Source organism: Pygocentrus nattereri, chromosome 8 (genome assembly GCF_015220715.1).
Source record: "Pygocentrus nattereri isolate fPygNat1 chromosome 8, fPygNat1.pri, whole genome shotgun sequence".
In the NCBI taxonomy this organism is placed as follows: Eukaryota; Metazoa; Chordata; class Actinopteri; order Characiformes; family Serrasalmidae; genus Pygocentrus; species Pygocentrus nattereri.
The window spans coordinates 27,755,883-27,762,877 of record NC_051218.1 but is presented as its reverse complement, the minus strand read 5'-3'; the positions used below and the strand labels follow the sequence as shown (position 1 = coordinate 27,762,877).

General features: G+C 39.4%; 1 long non-coding RNA gene across 1 annotated transcript in view; it reads right to left on the bottom strand.

The window, feature by feature from the left end:
* Positions 1-747: 747 nt before the first annotated feature.
* Positions 748-6,995, bottom strand: part of LOC108430893 — a 29,497-nt gene continuing 23,249 nt past the window's right edge. The window contains exons 2-3 of the long non-coding RNA XR_001858108.2: positions 1,100-1,207; positions 748-889 (exon numbers count right to left, since the gene is read on the bottom strand). This is a non-coding gene — a long non-coding RNA (uncharacterized LOC108430893). The remainder of the gene's footprint in view (positions 890-1,099; positions 1,208-6,995) is intronic.

Below are 6,995 nucleotides of genomic sequence, written 5' to 3'. Positions count from 1 at the left end.
GCATGCAATATTTACCATTTACCATTTACCTCTGTTATTTCAAATCTGTAAACAATAGTACTATCCACTGTGATAAAATGCTTAAAAAAAGGGAAAATCAGCACTGACATATAGGAAGAAAAATTCAAAAGTCTAAATGAAGCCATGCTAAGAAATTAAACACATTTACATTAGTGTGAAAAACATAAGCACAGTTGAACAGATACAGTATCCACATCAGTCTACACAAGACACCAGCCCCTTTGCACATATAGTCTACTCATGCCAGCCTACACAACACATGAGGGGCAGAGTTTAACTGTGTTTTACTGTTTTACTTTGTGTGTGTGTGTGTGTGTGTGTGTGTGTGTGTGTGTGTGTGTGTATGTTGCATATGATTTTCTTGCTGTAATGCCAGGCAGCGATGATGAGGCGGACGCATATGCTGAGAGAAGCGAGATTTATTAGGGGCAAATCCATAATCAGGGTCTAGACAGTCCAGGGTCAAAGATCCAACATGAAGAGATGGAGGGACAGATATAAAAAAAGGAAAACTGACTAAGCACACAACTGAGGCCAGAAGTACAAACACCATACAATACCATACAATACAAAGACCAGCAGCCTAACGGGGGAAAACACAGGCCTTAAATACAGGAACAGGTAACAAGACACAGGTGGTTAACAAGAGGGTTTACAAGACACAGGTGAGAACAATCAAGGGCGGAGTCTAGAAACAAGGGGGCAGAACAGGGAAGAATCAAAACAAGGAAACACATGGACAAGACCAAAAGGTAAACACAAGCACACGGAGGACTGGGAGGGGCCAATCGTGACACTTGCATATGATGCATGTGTGTTGTGTCCTGTCCATCTCACAGCGCTTCTTTGTGTTGCTATTGGCTAAAACCTAGAATGATAAAAATGCTTACACCAGGAATTTGTCTCTGTCTTTCTCTCTCTCTCTCTCTCACACACACACACACACACACACACACACACACACACATACACACTCACACAAACCCACACACACACACACACACCCACACACACACACATTGTAGTTGGTCAAGGTAAGAAAGTCAGACATATCATATGAAACAGCATCTCATCTTACTTCAGTTTCTGCAGATGGTTGTTCTGTGGGTCTGTGCACTGAAGGGACACCAGCCTCCTCTTCCTGCTAAGTATGGCTGAAGAAGCAGGGCTTCCTGGGATGTGTTGTCTGAATTTGAGGTATCAAACCATGTAGGAGGTGGACAGAGAAAAGACAGAGACCCTTCACACTTTTATTACCTGCATGTCCAGTGGACCCAAACACCACATGTAATATAAATGTGCAGAGTGTGTACAATGTGTTTTCAGTGAAAATGTATTCCCTTTATATGTTCTTCACAGATAATGAGACCAAGGCTAAGAAGTCTGAGGTTAAAATAATCCATTTTTCTTTTGGAAAACACCTGAGGCAGTATTAGCCGAGCTAACTGATCCGAGCTAAACAGGTACTGTGTTTACAGGTTTCTTCTTTCTATTAAACTTATAATCTGCTTTGTATACTTTATTAGAAGTACTTGTCAGTTACTTTAGTTAATAAATGTCATCCACAGGCTACAGTTTACCCATTTATACAGCCTAGTTTAGCTGCTGTTTTGGAGATAAACGGTCATGAATGGCTTAGATAGAACTCTAGTATAAAACAGGCTCTTCATCAACTCTGGACAGTGATTCTGTTGCACTGTCATTGACCAGTCTGATCTGATCCCTCCCCACCTCCCTGCACCCCCCCCCCTCTCTCTCTCTGCCCCTTCCCTTCTGTCTCTCTCACCCCCTTCCTCTCCCCCCACCTCTCTTCCTCTCTCTCTCTCTCTCTCTCAGCCTTGGGCCTTGGTGTTTGTAGCTGTTGTAGCTGTTTAACTTCAAAATGTAGTAATAATATCTGATTCTGTATGAAGTGATCAGTATGATTAGTGAAATGTATTACAGTAAAATGCTGGGTAAATTGCTGATGTTGCTGCTGATTTTAATGGAGTAAATGTTCTGAACAGACATCAATGAAAATATAAAATTTGAAGGCTGTGAATGTGTTTACTGTCTGTAGAGGCTCACACATAAGCATTAACATAAGCTAAAGTCCAGGGAGCTGATGGGCAACAAGCCTCTCACTACAATTACTTTATTAATTAAGCAATCTACTCATAATTCCGACTCAGTTTTTTCTCTGAAGTGAACTTAATTTAACAGTAACAACCTCTGCACAGTCTTTCAGGGATTCTAAAATACTTTATTGGAAATGGATAAACTAGGACATATTATATAATCATCTAACCAAGAAACACATGCATTGTAATGTAAACCTTGTTCCTTACACAGTTTACAGAAAGGTGTGTAGATGTGTTCAAGCAGAGCAAACTGTGATCAGTCTCAGTTCTCAGAACTTCAGCTTTAATGTTTGGTCTGTACGGATTATTTCCAATGATGTTGTTGAGTCAACTCAGAAATATGTTCAGGTTGTAACAGTGGAAATACAAAAAGTAACTCTGTACTTAAGTAGTTTTTTAATGAACTGCTCATTTACTCTTACTTGAGTTATTTTATGTACTAGTACTTTTACTTGTACTCAAGTAAATTATCACTACAGTAACAGTACTTTTACTTGAGTAAGGATTTTCACTATTCTTTACACCCCTGGTGATAACTCAGGATAAGTCTTTTACATCACTGTGGAGGAATTCTGGTCCACATGTCTTAGCAGAATTCTTTCAATCCAGCTACTTTTTCCCCACTTGGCCAGGTAGGGTTGAACAGTGCTCTTACTGCAATAAATTAAATCATCATTTTGTGGGTTAACTTTGTTTTAAATGAAAAGTAAAATCTGAAACAGTCACATTAGGCAAATATGAAAAAAAGAAGGCATTTGAAATATTTTTTTTCACAGCACTATATTTCAACATTTGAGTTTTTTGAATTAATAAACACTGTCCAGATTAATAATTTACAACTAATTTTCTCAGATGTTCTGATGCTTGGCTGCACAGTGCTGTTTATTCATTGATATGATTGATTGACTGAATGACTGATGGATGGATGGATGGATGGATGGATGGATGGATGGATGGATGGATGGATGGATGGATGGATGGTATTCTGTTGGAAGTTGCGGTTGAAAAATTGAGCCATAAAATAGATAACCAGAATATAATGTGGTCTGGAGTATTGATCAGCGTTATCGGCTGAAGCTTTGCTGATATATTAACAGTGTGCTTTCTTGGTCTGAGCCTGAGGTGCTAATTGACATTAGACTGTGATTTGAGCACAGAGGCCCTCTGGTGTTATTACAACAGTGTGTGTGCTTGTCTTCTGATTGAATTCTGTCTTTCTGCTGGTAAAGGTAGGCTCTGAGTTAAGATTTTCTCTAGCTTACACTGTTAGTTACAAGGCTGTCTTGTTGTACCTAGTGCTTAATTGCTCTTGGTGTCTTCAGTGACATATTTGTTTCTAGCAGTATCTGAGCTCAGGACTGTCTTTTTCTCTAAGCTATTGGTAACTAGCAAAGATACTTTCTCTAGATTGACAAAGCACTTCTTGTAAGTCGCTCTGGATAAGAGCGTCTGCTAAATGCTGTAAATGTAAATGTAAACAGCAGATATGTGAGGGAGGCTGGAGTGAACTGTTAATGACTGCACCATTCAGACACGGCCAATGTCACACTCACAGTCCTGGGTCTTCTTTGACAGATTTTTCGTTCATGATGCACCAAATGTTTTCTATTGGTCAAAGGTCTGGACTGCAGGCAGGTCAGTTCAGTATTTGGACTCTTCTTCTGTGCATGCTGATGTGATGGATGCAGTATGTGGTTTTGTTTGTCTTGCTGAAATATGCAAGGCCTTCCCTGAAAGAGACAGTGTCTAGATGGGAGCATATATCTATCTAAATAGATATATCTATATATGTAAAACCTCTATAAACTGTTCAGCATTGATGGTGCCTTTCCAGATGTGTATGATGCCCACACCATAGACACTAATGTGACCCCAGGCCATCAGATATGCAGGCTTTTGAACTGTGCTGAAAACAAGCTGGATGGCCCTGCTCCTCTTGAGTCACTGTAAACAAAGACATTTCCAATTTTTCATTTATCTGACCACAGAACAGTTTTCCATTTTGCCTCAGAACAGTTTAAATGAGCTTTGACCCAGAGAAGACGGCAGCATTTCTGGATTACTTCTTTTTCGCATTATACAGCTTTAAATTGCATTAGTGGATTGCATGGCGAACTCTGTTCTGTGATTTCTGAAGTGTTCCTGAGCCCACACAGTGATTTCCAGTACAAAATCATGCTTGTTTTCAGTGTTGCCTGAGGACCTGAGGATCATGAGCACCAAATATTGACCACCAGCTGTGTCCCTTGCGTACAGGGATCTTTCCACATTCTCTGAATAGTTTGATGATATTATTTACTGTAGAGGGTGGGAAGTCCAAAGTCTTCACAATGTTATGTTTTTCTCATACTGGTGACTTCTGAGAGACTCTGCCTCTCTAAAATATTTTTTTTATACCCAGTCATGTGAGTTAGTTGCAAAATACTCCTCTAGCTGTTTTTTTTTTATTAGTACCACTTACTTTTTTGTCCCAACTTTTTTTTTGAGATGTGTTGCTGCCTTTCACTGCCAATGTTTTTTTCATGAAAAGGTAAAATGTCACACTTGAATCATTTGATATGTGTTCTATGTTCTCGTGTGAATAAAACATGGGTTTATGAGATTTGCAAATCCTATTTTTATTTGCATCCTGTTTTATTTACATTAATTTACATTTTACACAGGGTCCCATTTTTTGGAATTGCAGTTGTATTTCATTGTGAAAATTTAATTAAACAGGATTTATTTTTCTGTATGGTGTCTCATTAAACAGAGCCACATGAGCTCTCCCATTGGTTATAACATCAGGTACAAAATGTACAAAATTAAAACCACTTAACCAATAATACTATTAGGACATGATGAAGGATCATGGGGTCCAATGTTGTGAGAAAAAATGTCTGCAAAATGTAGAAATATCACTACACTGTGAATACGATCCATGGCTTAACCAGGTGTCAGCTGCGGTGGCAGCTGTGTGGCAGCTCAGAACTCTTTGCTGAAATCAGGCCCACATCACCACACTATGGTCCCCTGGGCACAAATATCAGGTAGTGACTGCTTTTTTTTGGTGGCGAGTGGTTTTGTTATGATACATCAGGATGAACAAGGCCTGTCAGCACCACAGTGGCAGTAAAATGACTGCAGTGCTGGCATTTCACCAGTGGTTTACATTTTGTCTTTAGCTTTTGATATGGACATCTACATTGTGGACGTTTCAGTAATTTCTTTTTTAGATTAAGCAGTGATTGGAGGAGGAAGATAAACTGACTTTCAGAAAAAACAAGGAGGGTGTCAAGATTAAAACACAATTACGCCATGTCCTAACAACAAGCTGGTGTTCAAATGTAGTATCACAACATGTCACAAAGCTGACAGGATGTTTAAAGTGGACATGGCAAGTGTGTGACAAATCAATACATAAACAACCACAGACATATCAAATGAGAGCTGTTTTACTGACACATCTGTCAGTGTTTTGTGTTTGTTTGGGCCTGTATTTAAAAGAGCTTGTAGCAGTAGTGCAGTCATTTTGATGGTGATTCATTCTATTGGTTACTCATAGTGAAAATAAAGAATTGGCATAAGGCAACCGTGTTTTTTATTGATTTTCTGTCCTCTTGGATTCATGCTGAGTGCTAAACTGATACACAGCAAGACAAGCTTTATTTTACATTACAAATTGAGTTGCATATTTGATATCAGATATTTTTACTACTCAACATGTGCTGCTGTGGGGGTTTAAATGGAGGTTTAAATGGACATAAATGGAGAATCTGATTAGTGGTTTTCTGAACTGGATCATTGACTGAGTCATGGCTCAAATCAGTCACTCTGGACGCACAGGTGATGTGTGCTATGTTGTTGTTTTAAGACATGATGTTGGTTCATTTTAATTGCTGTGCCACTAAAGTGAAGTTCCCATTGCAAGTCAGAAATCCCTTAGTGGCTGAGGCCTGACTGAAGTAGTCACTGTAAAACTGATAAAAGGTCATATATGTTATATATGAATTTTGTTTTATAGGAAATATATTAATGTATGTTTTAAGCTTCAAATAAAATATGGAATGTCTTTTACAAGGTTCAGATGCCTGTGTTTAATCTAGAATGTTGAGAAAATTTTGATGTGAATAGCAAATAGCTTAGTGCTAGCAGATATTAGTATTATCACAGAGCTGAGTTGTTTCCTTAATTTTTTTGTTTTGTTTTTGTTTATAACCCATACTAAATGATCTGCTCTAATAGCCATAGTTTATCAATTAACACAGATACTAAAATGTCCAATCACACACACACACACACACACACACACACACACACACACACACACACACACACACACACACACACACACAGCTCTTGCAGTTTCTCTCTCAGGCTCACAATGTTCTTTACTATCCTGTCATTAGATTGCAGCTCCCAACATGTGGCATCTGCCCAAATAATCCCCCACTGTCTCTCTGTCTCTGTCTCTCTCTATCTCTCTCTCTCTCTCTCTCTCTCTCTCTCTCTCTCTCTGTCTCTCACATTTGCCCTCTCATTCTCTCCCTCTCTCTCTTCATTTATTACTTCGCTCTTCTCTCGCTTCAAACCGAATGACCTCATCGCGCTCGTAATTGCTGAGCCGTTTGCTGGCAGGTCGTTTTTGCAGGATGGGCCAGCGCCCCCCGTTTGCCCCTGTAAGGACGGTGATGGTTGCCAGGCACTGATTTGGTTTGTATCGACTCCCCTGCACTGCAGCTGTTAACATTTCAAATTCATTTCTTTATTAAAGCTGCCAGGGAGACACACAGCAATGCACATCTCTCTCTCTCTCTCTCTCTCTCTCTCTCTCTCTCTCTCTCTCTCTCTCTCTCTTTGTGTCTCTCTCTTCCT